General features: G+C 30.1%; 8 non-coding genes across 8 annotated transcripts; all 8 read right to left on the minus strand.

Annotated features, from left to right (window-relative positions):
* Positions 1 to 1,762: 1,762 nt before the first annotated feature.
* TRNAV-UAC (transfer RNA valine (anticodon UAC)) lies at positions 1,763 to 1,835 on the minus strand. The gene has a single exon. It is a non-coding gene; the product is annotated as a tRNA-Val (tRNA).
* A 1,925-nt stretch (positions 1,836 to 3,760) lies between these two features.
* On the minus strand, positions 3,761 to 3,833 carry TRNAV-UAC (transfer RNA valine (anticodon UAC)). Its single transcript has one exon. It is a non-coding gene; the product is annotated as a tRNA-Val (tRNA).
* A 1,926-nt stretch (positions 3,834 to 5,759) lies between these two features.
* On the minus strand, positions 5,760 to 5,832 carry TRNAV-UAC (transfer RNA valine (anticodon UAC)). Its single transcript has one exon. It is a non-coding gene; the product is annotated as a tRNA-Val (tRNA).
* A 1,926-nt stretch (positions 5,833 to 7,758) lies between these two features.
* TRNAV-UAC (transfer RNA valine (anticodon UAC)) lies at positions 7,759 to 7,831 on the minus strand. Its single transcript has one exon. It is a non-coding gene; the product is annotated as a tRNA-Val (tRNA).
* A 1,926-nt stretch (positions 7,832 to 9,757) lies between these two features.
* Positions 9,758 to 9,830, minus strand: TRNAV-UAC (transfer RNA valine (anticodon UAC)). The gene has a single exon. It is a non-coding gene; the product is annotated as a tRNA-Val (tRNA).
* Positions 9,831 to 11,757: 1,927 nt separating this feature from the next.
* On the minus strand, positions 11,758 to 11,830 carry TRNAV-UAC (transfer RNA valine (anticodon UAC)). Its single transcript has one exon. It is a non-coding gene; the product is annotated as a tRNA-Val (tRNA).
* A 1,929-nt stretch (positions 11,831 to 13,759) lies between these two features.
* On the minus strand, positions 13,760 to 13,832 carry TRNAV-UAC (transfer RNA valine (anticodon UAC)). The gene has a single exon. It is a non-coding gene; the product is annotated as a tRNA-Val (tRNA).
* A 1,928-nt stretch (positions 13,833 to 15,760) lies between these two features.
* On the minus strand, positions 15,761 to 15,833 carry TRNAV-UAC (transfer RNA valine (anticodon UAC)). Its single transcript has one exon. It is a non-coding gene; the product is annotated as a tRNA-Val (tRNA).
* Positions 15,834 to 16,485: the final 652 nt, after the last annotated feature.

Consider the following 16,485-nt stretch of genomic DNA (forward strand, 5'->3'; position numbering starts at 1 on the left):
CCAATACTTAATATTGGTACACCTAGCTAAAGAAAGTTATAGCCTGGTTGACCAACCTTGCATAATTAAACATTTAATATTAATCTTTATTAAAAAGCAATGACTGCAATGATTAATAAATGTGTATATCCATTTTAAAGTAAGCATTTTGCAAAGTTTTTTAAGTGATTATTTTAAATTTGAAGAAAACAAATATACAAAATTCTTTATTTCTAACATCTTGACCAATTATTATCTACTGTAAGTACTCTTATCAAGATCACATTTTACTGGATTTTTTAATAAATATGGGTTCACTTGGGATTAAACCCAGGACTTTCTCTGTGTAAAGCAGATGTGCTAACGACTATGCTATGAAACCACAACATAAACTGTTCTTACACTAGAAGATATTTTTGGTCATCTTGACAATCAAATGCCCCAAAATCTGAGGTACACACTAAGTGATTTTGTTTAAAAATCCAATTATATGTCACACAACACTGAATTTTCATATGTCAGCAATTAAGCAGCATGACTTAGTCGTGAAAAAATGCAGAAAATATGGTCAGTTTATCGAGAACCTCCAAGTACCACACAGTGCACTATTATAGTAGGCTGAGATTTTTTTTTATCTTGGCTGACCGATTCAATAACCGAAGGAGTGTGTTTGTGACCATCAGTTGTCTGGTTTATCGGAAATATACCAAATGGTCATTTAAAAACACTACCCAGTAAAACAGGATGAGCAACCAATTTTTTGCAATTTACTTTAATAATTGTATAGTGGGTACATAGATAAAGACAGTTGTAACATGGTTGACCAAACTTGCATTACCCAACATTTAAAATAAAACTTTAGTAAAGAGCAATGTGTGCAATGTTGAATAAACCTGCATATTCCCATTTTAAATAAAGATTTTTTGAAGCTTTTCAAGTGAATATTTATAATTTGAAAAACTATATACACAAAAATCATTATTTCTAACATTTTGACCAATTATCATCTGCAGGTGTCACACTTATCAAAATCACTTTTCAGTGATTTTTCTTGCCATGTCACCATAAAGTGCCTGTATTACAAATACTACATATAAATAAATGCCCTTTCACAACATAACTTAAGCATAATACTCGAAAAAGATTTTAGTAATAATCAATATACTATCTATCCAGAAGTCAAATCTATCAGCATTTTTGCTAAACTTGCACATAGTAATTATGGAAATATTTATTTACATTTAAAGTAAATGATCTGGAAGTGAATATTAGCTACATCAAAACATGATTGCAGTTTATCATGCATTAATCATGCAATACCAAACCTTGGCAGCATTATCAAGTTGCTAGTGAAGTCATGTGAACAGTGAAGTCCTGGAAAGAATAGCTGTGCTTTGGTGAACTGGTGATGGAAATGTTGGTTTAAGTGATCTATTTAACTGTACTCAGTTAAGATGATTTATGGAAAAAGGTAGTTAAATATGATACTACAATTTATTTGTTTACTATAAATGAAATATATGATACATTGCTACCAATTTCTTATAAAACAAGAAGATTATTTGAATCTGCTCCAGATTTTTAATCAGTTGTTTGCTGTAATAAGTTATTTTATAATTAAAAGCTAATAGATATTACAAATAACATTTATTTCCATATTTAGAGAAGAAATTGAATTTGTAAGTGAACAAATGACATATTTCACATTGAGCAGTAGCAGGTCAGATGTTATAAGAATGATAGTGAAGAAAATTTTCATAAGTCATAAATTAGTGCAAAAATATGGTTCCACTGGGGATTGAAGCCAGGACCTTCTGCGTGTAAAGCAGATGTGATAACCACTACACTATAAAACCAATATGCAATACAATAACAAACTGTTCAATTTTCTGGTTGTCCTGACAGTCGTAGTGATTTTTTGTAAACTGTTCCGGATTATCGGTGAAACGTCAAAGTGATTGTTCTTTCATTATATATAATTTTAAAAAAAACAGAGCACCATATTTTTGGCAAATTGACCCAATACTTAATATTGGTACACCTAGCTAAAGAAAGTTATAGCCTGGTTGACCAACCTTGCATAATTAAACATTTAATATTAATCTTTATTAAAAAGCAATGACTGCAATGATTAATAAATGTGTATATCCATTTTAAAGTAAGCATTTTGCAAAGTTTTTTAAGTGATTATTTTTAATTTGAAGAAAACAAATATACAAAATTCTTTATTTCTAACATCTTGACCAATTATTATCTACTGTAAGTACTCTTATCAAGATCACATTTTACTGGATTTTTTAATAAATATGGGTTCACTTGGGATTAAACCCAGGACTTTCTCTGTGTAAAGCAGATGTGCTAACGACTATGCTATGAAACCACAACATAAACTGTTCTTACACTAGAAGATATTTTTGGTCATCTTGACAATCAAATGCCCCAAAATCTGAGGTACACACTAAGTGATTTTGTTTAAAAATCCAATTATATGTCACACAACACTGAATTTTCATATGTCAGCAATTAAGCAGCATGACTTAGTCGTGAAAAAATGCAGAAAATATGGTCAGTTTATCGAGAACCTCCAAGTACCACACAGTGCACTATTATAGTAGGCTGAGATTTTTTTTTATCTTGGCTGACCGATTCAATAACCGAAGGAGTGTGTTTGTGACCATCAGTTGTCTGGTTTATCGGAAATATACCAAATGGTCATTTAAAAACACTACCCAGTAAAACAGGATGAGCAACCAATTTTTTGCAATTTACTTTAATAATTGTATAGTGGGTACATAGATAAAGACAGTTGTAACATGGTTGACCAAACTTGCATTACCCAACATTTAAAATAAAACTTTAGTAAAGAGCAATGTGTGCAATGTTGAATAAACCTGCATATTCCCATTTTAAATAAAGATTTTTTGAAGCTTTTCAAGTGAATATTTATAATTTGAAAAACTATATACACAAAAATCATTATTTCTAACATTTTGACCAATTATCATCTGCAGGTGTCACACTTATCAAAATCACTTTTCAGTGATTTTTCTTGCCATGTCACCATAAAGTGCCTGTATTACAAATACTACATATAAATAAATGCCCTTTCACAACATAACTTAAGCATAATACTCGAAAAAGATTTTAGTAATAATCAATATACTATCTATCCAGAAGTCAAATCTATCAGCATTTTTGCTAAACTTGCACATAGTAATTATGGAAATATTTATTTACATTTAAAGTAAATGATCTGGAAGTGAATATTAGCTACATCAAAACATGATTGCAGTTTATCATGCATTAATCATGCAATACCAAACCTTGGCAGCATTATCAAGTTGCTAGTGAAGTCATGTGAACAGTGAAGTCCTGGAAAGAATAGCTGTGCTTTGGTGAACTGGTGATGGAAATGTTGGTTTAAGTGATCTATTTAACTGTACTCAGTTAAGATGATTTATGGAAAAAGGTAGTTAAATATGATACTACAATTTATTTGTTTACTATAAATGAAATATATGATACATTGCTACCAATTTCTTATAAAACAAGAAGATTATTTGAATCTGCTCCAGATTTTTAATCAGTTGTTTGCTGTAATAAGTTATTTTATAATTAAAAGCTAATAGATATTACAAATAACATTTATTTCCATATTTAGAGAAGAAATTGAATTTGTAAGTGAACAAATGACATATTTCACATTGAGCAGTAGCAGGTCAGATGTTATAAGAATGATAGTGAAGAAAATTTTCATAAGTCATAAATTAGTGCAAAAATATGGTTCCACTGGGGATTGAAGCCAGGACCTTCTGCGTGTAAAGCAGATGTGATAACCACTACACTATAAAACCAATATGCAATACAATAACAAACTGTTCAATTTTCTGGTTGTCCTGACAGTCGTAGTGATTTTTTGTAAACTGTTCCGGATTATCGGTGAAACGTCAAAGTGATTGTTCTTTCATTATATATAATTTTAAAAAAAACAGAGCACCATATTTTTGGCAAATTGACCCAATACTTAATAGTGGTACACCTAGCTAAAGAAAGTTATAGCCTGGTTGACCAACCTTGCATTATTAAACATTTAATATTAATCTTTATTAAAAAGCAATGACTGCAATGATAAATAAATGTGTATATCCATTTTAAAGTAAGCATTTTGCAAAGTTTTTTAAGTGATTATTTTTAATTTGAAGAAAACAAATATACAAAATTCTTTATTTCTAACATCTTGACCAATTATTATCTACTGTAAGTACTTTTATCAAGATCACATTTTACTGGATTTTTTAATAAATATGGGTTCACTTGGGATTGGACCCAGGACTTTCTCTGTGTAAAGCAGATGTGCTAACCACTATGCTATGAAACCACAACATAAACTGTTCTTACACTAGAAGAGATTTTTGGTCATCTTGACAATCAAATGCCCCAAAATCTGAGGTACACACTAAGTGATATTGTTTAAAAAACCAATTATATGTCACACAACACTGAATTTTCATAAGTCCGCAATTAAGCAGCATGACTTAGTCGTGAAAAAATGCAGAAAATATGGTCAGTTTATCGAGAACCTCCAAGTACCGCACAGTGCACTATTATAGTAGGCTGAGATTTTTTTTTATCTTGGCTGACCGATTCAATAACTGAAGGAGTGTGTTTGTGACCATCAGTTGTCTGGTTTATCGGAAATACACCAAATGGTCATTTAAAAACACTACCCAGTAAAACAGGATGAGCAACCAATTTTTTGCAATTTACTTTAATAATTGTATAGTGGGTACATAGATAAAGACAGTTGTAACATGGTTGACCAAACTTGCATTACCCAACATTTAAAATAAAACTTTAGTAAAGAGCAATGTGTGCAATGTTGAATAAACCTGCATATTCCCATTTTAAATAAAGATTTTTTGAAGCTTTTCAAGTGAATATTTATAATTTGAAAAACTATATACACAAAAATCATTATTTCTAACATTTTGACCAATTATCATCTGCAGGTGTCACACTTATCAAAATCACTTTTCAGTGATTTTTCTTGCCATGTTACCATAAAGTGCCCTTATTACAAATACTACATATAAATAAATGCCCTTTCACAACATAACTTAAGCATAATACTCGAAAAAGACTTTAGTAATAATCAATATACTATCTATCCAGAAGTCAAATCTATCAGCATTTTTGCTAAACTTGCACATAGTAATTATGGAAATATTTATTTACATTTAAAGTAAATGATCTGGAAGTGAATATTAGCTACATCAAAACATGATTGCAGTTTATCATGCATTAATCATGCAATACCAAACCTTGGCAGCATTATCAAGTTGCTAGTGAAGTCATGTGAACAGTGAAGTCCTGGAAAGAATAGCTGTGCTTTGGTGAACTGGTGATGGAAATGTTGGTTTAAGTGATTTATTTAACTGTACTCAGTTAAGATGATTTATGGAAAAATGTAGTTAGATATGATACTACAATTTATTTGTTTACTATAAATGAAATATATGATACATTGCTACCAATTTCTTATAAAACAAGAAGATTATTTGAATCTGCTCCAGATTTTTAATCAGTTGTTTGCTGTAATAAGTTATTTTATAATTAAAAGCTAATAGATATTACAAATAACATTTATTTCCATATTTAGAGAAGAAATTGAATTTTGTAAGTGAACAAATAACATATTTCACATTGAGCAGTAGCAGGTCAGATGTTATAAGAATGATAGTAAAGAAAATTTTCATAAGTCATAAATTAGTGCAAAAATATGGTTCCACTGGGGATTGAACCCAGGACCTTCTGCGTGTAAAGCAGATGTGATAACCACTACACTATGAAACCAATATGCAATACAAAAACAAACTGTTCAATTTTTTGGTTGTCCTGACAGTCGTAGTGATTTTTTGTAAACTGTTCCGGATTATCGGTGAAACGTCAAAATGATTGTTCTTTCATTATATATAATTTAAAAAAAAACAGAGCACCATATTTTTTGGCAAATTGACCCAATACTTAATAGTGGTACACCTAGCTAAAGAAAGTTATAGCCTGGTTGACCAACCTTGCATAATTAAACATTTAATATTAATCTTTATTAAAAAGCAATGACTGCAATGATTAATAAATGTGTATATCCATTTTAAAGTAAGCATTTTGCAAAGTTTTTTAAGTGATTATTTTAAATTTGAAGAAAACAAATATACAAAATTCTTTATTTCTAACATCTTGACCAATTATTATCTACTGTAAGTACTCTTATCAAGATCACATTTTACTGGATTTTTTAATAAATATGGGTTCACTTGGGATTAAACCCAGGACTTTCTCTGTGTAAAGCAGATGTGCTAACGACTATGCTATGAAACCACAACATAAACTGTTCTTACACTAGAAGAGATTTTTGGTCATCTTGACAATCAAATGCCCCAAAATCTGAGGTACACACTAAGTGATTTTGTTTAAAAATCCAATTATATGTCACACAACACTGAATTTTCATATGTCAGCAATTAAGCAGCATGACTTAGTCGTGAAAAAATGCAGAAAATATGGTCAGTTTATCGAGAACCTCCAAGTACCACACAGTGCACTATTATAGTAGGCTGAGATTTTTTTTTATCTTGGCTGACCGATTCAATAACCGAAGGAGTGTGTTTGTGACCATCAGTTGTCTGGTTTATCGGAAATATACCAAATGGTCATTTAAAAACACTACCCAGTAAAACAGGATGAGCAACCAATTTTTTGCAATTTACTTTAATAATTGTATAGTGGGTACATAGATAAAGACAGTTGTAACATGGTTGACCAAACTTGCATTACCCAACATTTAAAATAAAACTTTAGTAAAGAGCAATGTGTGCAATGTTGAATAAACCTGCATATTCCCATTTTAAATAAAGATTTTTTGAAGCTTTTCAAGTGAATATTTATAATTTGAAAAACTATATACACAAAAATCATTATTTCTAACATTTTGACCAATTATCATCTGCAGGTGTCACACTTATCAAAATCACTTTTCAGTGATTTTTCTTGCCATGTTACCATAAAGTGCCTGTATTACAAATACTACATATAAATAAATGCCCTTTCACAACATAACTTAACCATAATACTCGAAAAAGGCTTTAGTAATAATCAATATACTATCTATCCAGAAGTCAAATCTATCAGCATTTTTGCTAAACTTGCACATAGTAATTATGGAAATATTTATTTACATTTAAAGTAAATGATCTGGAAGTGAATATTAGCTACATCAAAACATGATTGCAGTTTATCATGCATTAATCATGCAATACCAAACCTTGGCAGCATTATCAAGTTGCTAGTGAAGTCATGTGAACAGTGAAGTCCTGGAAAGAATAGCTGTGCTTTGGTGAACTGGTGATGGAAATGTTGGTTTAAGTGATCTATTTAACTGTACTCAGTTAAGATGATTTATGGAAAAAGGTAGTTAAATATGATACTACAATTTATTTGTTTACTATAAATGAAATATATGATACATTGCTACCAATTTCTTATAAAACAAGAAGATTATTTGAATCTGCTCCAGATTTTTAATCAGTTGTTTGCTGTAATAAGTTATTTTATAATTAAAAGCTAATAGATATTACAAATAACATTTATTTCCATATTTAGAGAAGAAATTGAATTTGTAAGTGAACAAATGACATATTTCACATTGAGCAGTAGCATGTCAGATGTTATAAGAATGATAGTGAAGAAAATTTTCATAAGTCATAAATTAGTGCAAAAATATGGTTCCACTGGGGATTGAAGCCAGGACCTTCTGCGTGTAAAGCAGATGTGATAACCACTACACTATAAAACCAATATGCAATACAATAACAAACTGTTCAATTTTCTGGTTGTCCTGACAGTCGTAGTGATTTTTTGTAAACTGTTCCGGATTATCGGTGAAACGTCAAAGTGATTGTTCTTTCATTATATATAATTTTAAAAAAAACAGAGCACCATATTTTTGGCAAATTGACCCAATACTTAATAGTGGTACACCTAGCTAAAGAAAGTTATAGCCTGGTTGACCAACCTTGCATTATTAAACATTTAATATTAATCTTTATTAAAAAGCAATGACTGCAATGATAAATAAATGTGTATATCCATTTTAAAGTAAGCATTTTGCAAAGTTTTTTAAGTGATTATTTTTAATTTGAAGAAAACAAATATACAAAATTCTTTATTTCTAACATCTTGACCAATTATTATCTACTGTAAGTACTTTTATCAAGATCACATTTTACTGGATTTTTTAATAAATATGGGTTCACTTGGGATTGAACCCAGGACTTTCTCTGTGTAAAGCAGATGTGCTAACCACTATGCTATGAAACCACAACATAAACTGTTCTTACACTAGAAGAGATTTTTGGTCATCTTGACAATCAAATGCCCCAAAATCTGAGGTACACACTAAGTGATATTGTTTAAAAAACCAATTATATGTCACACAACACTGAATTTTCATAAGTCCGCAATTAAGCAGCATGACTTAGTCGTGAAAAAATGCAGAAAATATGGTCAGTTTATCGAGAACCTCCAAGCACCACACAGTGCACTATTATAGTAGGCTGAGATTTTTTTTAATCTTGGCTCACCGATTCAATAACCGAAGGAGTGTGTTTGTGACCATCAGTTGTCTGGTTTATCGGAAATACACCAAATGGTCATTTAAAAACACTACCCAGTAAAACAGGATGAGCAACCAAATTTTTGCAATTTACTTTAATAATTGTATAGTGGGTACATAGATAAAGACAGTTGTAACATGGTTGACCTAATTTGCATTACCCAATATTTAAAATAAAACTTTAGTAAAGAGCAATGTGTGCAATGTTGAATAAACCTGCATATTCCCATTTTAAATAAAGATTTTTTGAAGCTTTTCAAGTGAATATTTATAATTTGAAAAACTATATACACAAAAATCATTATTTCTAAAATTTTGACCAATTATCATCTGCAGGTGTCACACTTATCAAAATCACTTTTCGGTGATTTTTCTTGCCATGTTACCATAAAGTGCCTGTATTACAAATACTACATATAAATAAATGCCCTTTCACAACATAACTTAGGCATAATACTCGAAAAAGACTTTAGTAATAATCAATATACTATCTATCCAGAAGTCAAATCTATCAGCATTTTTGCTAAACTTGCACATAGTAATTATGGCAATATTTATTTACATTTAAAGTAAATGATCTGGAAGTGAATATTAGCTACATCAAAACATGATTGCAGTTTATCATGCATTAATCATGCAATACCAAACCTTGGCAGCATTATCAAGTTGCTAGTGAAGTCATGTGAACAGTGAAGTCCTGGAAAGAATAGCTGTGCTTTGGTGAACTGGTGATGGAAATGTTGGTTTAAGTGATTTATTTAACTGTACTCAGTTAAGATGATTTATGGAAAAAGGTAGTTAGATATAATACTACAATTTATTTGTTTACTATAAATGAAATATATGATACATTGCTACCAATTTCTTATAAAACAAGAAGATTATTTGAATCTGCTCCAGATTTTTAATCAGTTGTTTGCTGTAATAAGTTATTTTATAATTAAAAGCTAATAGATATTACAAATAACATTTATTTCCATATTTAGAGAAGAAATTGAATTTTGTAAGTGAACAAATGACATATTTCACATTGAGCAGTAGCAGGTCAGATGTTATAAGAATGATAGTAAAGAAAATTTTCATAAGTCATAAATTAGTGCAAAAATATGGTTCCACTGGGGATTGAACCCAGGACCTTCTGCGTGTAAAGCAGATGTGATAACCACTACACTATGAAACCAATATGCAATACAAAAACAAACTGTTCAATTTTTTGGTTGTCCTGACAGTCGTAGTGATTTTTTGTAAACTGTTCCGGATTATCGGTGAAACATCAAAATGATTGTTCTTTCATTATATATAATAAAAAAAAAACACAGAGCACCATATTTTTGGCAAATTGACCCAATACTTAATAGTGGTACACCTAGCTAAAGAAAGTTATAGCCTGGTTGACCAACCTTGCATAATTAAACATTTAATAGTAATCTTTATTAAAAAGCAATGACTGCAATGATAAATAAAAGAGTATATCCATTTTAAAGTAAGCATTTTGCAAAGTTTTTTAAGTGATTATTTTTAATTTGAAGAAAACAAATATACAAAATTCTTTATTTCTAACATCTTGACCAATTATTATCTACTGTAAGTACTCTTATCAAGATCACATTTTACTGGATTTTTTTAGTAAATATGGGTTTACTTGGGATTGAACCCAGGACTTTCCCTGTGTAAAGCAGATGTGCTAACCACTATGCTATGAAACAACAACATAAACTGTTTTCACACTAGAAGAGATTTTTGGTCATCTTGACAATCAATGCCCCAAAATCTGAGGTACACACTAAGTGATATTATATAAAAAACCAATTATATGTCACACAACACTGAATTTTCATATGTCCGCAATTAAGCAGCATGTCTTAGTCGTGAAAAAATGCAGAAAATATGGTCAGTTTATCGAGAACCTCCAAGTACCACACAGTGCACTATTATAGTAGGCTGAGATTTTTTTTTATCTTGGCTCACCGATTCAATAACCGAAGGAGTGTGTTTGTGACCATCAGTTGTCTGGTTTATCGGAAATACACCAAATGGTCATTTAAAAACACTACCCAGTAAAACAGGATGAGCAACCAATTTTTTGCAATTTACTTTAATAATTGTATAGTGGGTACATAGATAAAGACAGTTGTAACATGGTTGACCAAACTTGCATTACCCAACATTTAAAATAAAACTTTAGTAAAGAGCAATGTGTGCAGTGTTGAATAAACCTGCATATTCCCATTTTAAATAAAGATTTTTTGAAGCTTTTCAAGTGAATATTTATAATTTGAAAAACTATATACACAAAAATCATTATTTCTAACATTTTGACCAATTATCATCTGCAGGTGTCACACTTATCAAAATCACTTTTCTGTGATTTTTCTTGCCATGTTACCATAAAGTGCCTGTATTACAAATACTACATATAAATAAATGCCCTTTCACAACATAACTTAGGCATAATACTCGAAAAAGACTTTAGTAATAATCAATATACTATCTATCCAGAAGTCAAATCTATCAGCATTTTTGCTAAACTTGCACATAGTAATTATGGAAATATTTATTTACATTTAAAGTAAATGATCTGGAAGTGAATATTAGCTACATCAAAACATGATTTCAGTTTATCATGCATTAATCATGCAATACCAAACCTTGGCAGCATTATCAAGTTGCTAGTGAAGTCATGTGAACAGTGAAGTCCTGGAAAGAATAGCTGTGCTTTGGTGAACTGGTGATGGAAATGTTGGTTTAAGTGATTTATTTAACTGTACTCAGTTAAGATGATTTATGGAAAAATGTAGTTAGATATGATACTACAATTTATTTGTTTACTATAAATGAAATATATGATACATTGCTACCAATTTCTTATAAAACAAGAAGATTATTTGAATCTGCTCCAGATTTTTAATCAGTTGTTTGCTGTAATAAGTTATTTTATAATTAAAAGCTAATAGATATTACAAATAACATTTATTTCCATATTTAGAGAAGAAATTGAATTTTGTAAGTGAACAAATGACATATTTCACATTGAGCAGTAGCAGGTCAGATGTTATAAGAATGATAGTGAAGAAAAATTTCATAAGTCATAAATTAGTGCAAAAATATGGTTCAACTGGGGATTGAACCCAGGACCTTCTGCGTGTAAAGCAGATGTGATAACCACTACACTATGAAACCAATATGCATTACAATAACAAACTGTTCAATTTTCTGGTTGTCCTGACAGTCATAGTGATTTTTTGTAACCTGTTCCGGATTATCGGTAAAACGTCAAAGTGATTGTTCTTTCATTATATATAATTTAAAAAAAACAGAGCACCATATTTTTGGCAAATTGACCCAATACTTAATAGTGGTACACCTAGCTAAAGAAAGTTATAGCCTGGTTGACCAACCTTGCATAATTAAACATTTAATATTAATCTTTATTAAAAAGCAATGACTGCAATGATAAATAAATGTGTATATCCATTTTAAAGTAAGCATTTTGCAAAGTTTTTTAAGTGATTATTTTTAATTTGAAGAAAACAAATATACAAAATTCTTTTATTTCTAACATCTAGACCAATTATTATCTACTGTAAGTACTCTTATCAAGTTCACATTTTACTGGATTTTTTTAATAAATATGGGTTCACTTGGGATTGTACCCAGGACTTTCTCTGTGTAAAGCAGATGTGCTAACCACTATGCTATAAAACCACAACATAAACTGTTTTTACACTAGAAGAGATTTTTGGTCATATTGACAATCAAATGCCCCAAAATCTGAGGTACACACTAAGTGATTTTGTTTAAAAATCCAATTATATGTCACACAACACTGAATTTTCATATGTCAGCAATTAAGCAGCATGACTTAGTCGTGAAAAAATGCAGAAAATATGGTCAGTTTATCGAGAACCTCCAAGTACCACACAGTGCACTATTATAGTAGGCTGAGATTTTTTTTTTATCTTGGCTGACCGATTCAATAACCGAAGGAGTGTGTTTGTGACCATCAGTTGTCTGATTTATCTGAAATACACCAAATGGTCATTTAAAAACACTACCCGGTAAAACAGGATGAGCAACCAATTTTTTGCAATTTACTTTAATAATTGTATAGTGGGTACATAGATAAAGACAGTTGTAACATGGTTGACCAAACTTGCATTACCCAACATTTAAAATAAAACTTTAGTAAAGAGCAATGTGTGCAATGTTGAATAAACCTGCATATTCCCATTTTAAATAAAGATTTTTTTGAAGCTTTTCAAGTGAATATTTATAATTTGAAAAACTATATACACAAAAATCATTATTTCTAACATTTTGACCAATTTTCATCTGTAGGTGTAACACTTATCAAAATCACTTTTCAGTGATTTTTCTTGCCATGTTACCATAAAGTGCCTGTATTACAAATACTACATATAAATAAATGCCCTTTCACAACATAACTTAAGCATAATACTCGAAAAAGACTTTAGTAATAATCAATATACTATCTATCAAGAAGTCAAATCTATTAGCATTTTTGCTAAACTTGCACATAGTAATTATGGAAATATTTATTTACATTTAAAGTAAATGATCTGGAAGTGAATATTAGCTACATCAAAACATGATTGCAGTTTATCATGCATTAATCATGAAATACCAAACCTTGGCAGCATTATCAAGTTGCTAGTGAAGTCATGTGAACAGTGAAGTCCTGGAAAGAATAGCTGTGCTTTGGTGAACTGGTGATGGAAATGTTGGTTTAAGTGATTTATTTAACTGTACTCAGTTAAGATGATTTATGGAAAAATGTAGTTAGATATGATACTACAATTTATTTGTTTACTATAAATGAAATATATGATACATTGCTACCAATTTCATATAAAACAAGAATATTATTTGAATCTGCTCCAGATTTTTAATCAGTTGTTTGCTGTAATAAGTTATTTTATAATTAAAAGCTAATAGATATTACAAATAACATTTATTTCCATATTTAGAGAAGAAATTGAATTTTGTAAGTGAACAAATGACATATTTCACATTGAGCAGTAGCAGGTCAGATGTTATAAGAATGATAGTGAAGAAAATTTTCATAAGTCATAAATTAGAGCAAAAATATGGTTCTACTGGGGATTGAACCCAGGACTTTCTGCGTGTAAAGCAGATGTGATAACCACTACACTATGAAACCAATATGCAATACAAAAACAAACTGTTCAATTTTTTGGTTGTCCTGACAGTCGTAGTGATTTTTTTGTAAACTGTTCCGGATTATCGGTGAAACGTCAAAATTATTGTTCTTTCATTATATATAATAAAAAAAAAACAGAGCACCATATTTTTGGCAAATTGACCCAATACTTAATAGTGGTACACCTAGCTAAAGAAAGTTATAGCCTGGTTGACCAACCTTGCATAATTAAACATTTAATAGTAATCTTTATTAAAAAGCAATGACTGCAATGATAAATAAATGTGTATATCCATTTTAAAGTAAGCATTTTGCAAAGTTTTTTAAGTGATTATTTTTAATTTGAAGAAAACAAATATACAAAATTCTTTTATTTCTAAAATCTTGACCAATTATTATCTACTGTAAGTACTCTTATCAAGATCACATTTTACTGGATTTTTTTAATAAATATGGGTTCACTTGGGATTGAACCCAGGACTTTCGCTGTGTAAAGCAGATGTGCTAACCACTATGCTATGAAACCACAACATAAACTGTTCTTACACTAGAAGAGATTTTTGGTCATCTTGACAATCAAATGCCCCAAAATCTGAGGTACACACTAAGTGATTTTGTTTAAAAATCCAATTATATGTCACACAACACTGAATTTTCATATGTCCGCAATTAAGCAGCATGACTTAGTTGTGAAAAAATGCAGAAAATATGGTCAGTTTATCGAGAACCTCCAAGTACCACACAGTGCACTATTATAGTAGGCTGAGATTTTTTTTTATCTTGGCTGACCGATTCAATAACCGAAGGAGTGTGTTTGTGACCATCAGTTGTCTGGTTTATCGGAAATACACCAAATGGTCATTTAAAAACACTACCCGGTAAAACAGGATGAGCAACCAATTTTTTGCAATTTACTTTAATAATTGTATAGTGGGTACATAGATAAAGACAATTGTAACATGGTTGACCAAACTTGCATTACCCAACATTTAAAATAAAACTTTAGTAAAGAGCAATGTGTGCAATGTTGAATAAACCTGCATATTCCCATTTTAAATAAAGATTTTTTGAAGCTTTTCAAGTGAATATTTATAATTTGAAAAACTATATACACAAAAATCATTATTTCTAACATTTTGACCAATTATCATCTGCAGGTGTCACACTTATCAAAATCACTTTTCAGTGATTTTTCTTGCCATGTTACCATAAAGTGCCTGTATTACAAATACTACATATAAATAAATGCCCTTTCACAACATAACTTAAGCATAATACTCGAAAAAGACTTTAGTAATAATCAATATACTATCTATCCAGAAGTCAAATCTACTAGCATTTTTGCTAAACTTGCACATAGTAATTATGGAAATATTTATTTACATTTAAAGTAAATGATCTGGAAGTGAATATTAGCTACATCAAAACATGATTGCAATTTATCATGCATTAATCATGCAATACCAAACCTTGGCAGCATTATCAAGTTGCTAGTGAAGTCATGTGAACAGTGAAGTCCTGGAAAGAATAGCTGTGCTTTGGTGAACTGGTGATGGAAATGTTGGTTTAAGTGATTTATTTAACTGTACTCAGTTAAGATGATTTATGGAAAAATGTAGTTAGATATGATACTACAATTTATTTGTTTACTATAAATTAAATATATGATACATTGCTACCAATTTCATATAAAACAAGAAGACTATTTGAATCTGCTCCAGATTTTTAATCAGTTGTTTGCTGTAATAAGTTATTTTATAATTAAAAGCTAATAGATATTACAAATAACATTTATTTCCATATTTAGAGAAGAAATTGAATTTTGAAAGTGAACAAATGACATATTTCACATTGAGCAGTAGCAGGTCAGATGTTATAAGAATGATAGTGAAGAAAATTTTCATAAGTCATAAATTAGTGCAAAAATATGGTTCCACTGGGGATTGAACCCAGGACCTTCTGCGTGTAAAGCAGATGTGATAACCACTACACTATGAAACCAATATGCAATACAAAAACAAACTGTTCAATTTTTTGGTTGTCCTGACAGTCGTAGTAATTTTTTGTAAACTGTTCCGGATTATCGGTGAAACGTCAAAATGATTGTTCTTTCATTATATATAATTAAAAAAAAAACAGAGCACCATATTTTTGGCAAATTGACCCAATACTTAATAGTGGTACACCTAGCTAAAGAAAGTTATAGCCTGGTTGACCAACCTTGCATAATTAAACATTTAATAGTAATCTTTATTAAAAAGCAATGACTGCAATGATAAATAAATGTGTATATCCATTTTAAAGTAAGCATTTTGCAAAGTTTTTTAAGTGATTATTTTTTATTTGAAGAAAACAAATATACAAAATTCTTTATTTCTAACATCTTGACCAATTATTATCTACTGTAAGTACTCTTATCAAGATCACATTTTACTGGATTTTTTTTAATAAATATGGGTTTACTTGGGATTGAACCCAGGACTTTCTCTGTGTAAAGCAGATGTGCTAACCACTATGCTATGAAACCACAACATAATCTGTTTTTACACTAGAAGAGATTTTTGGTCATCTTGACAATCAAATGCCCCAAAATCTGAGGTACATACTAAGTGATTTTGTTTAAAAAACCAATTATATGTCACACAACACTGAA

The sequence above is a fragment of the Pseudophryne corroboree genome, chromosome 11, assembly GCF_028390025.1.
Source record: "Pseudophryne corroboree isolate aPseCor3 chromosome 11, aPseCor3.hap2, whole genome shotgun sequence".
NCBI classification, from domain to species: domain Eukaryota; kingdom Metazoa; phylum Chordata; class Amphibia; order Anura; family Myobatrachidae; genus Pseudophryne; species Pseudophryne corroboree.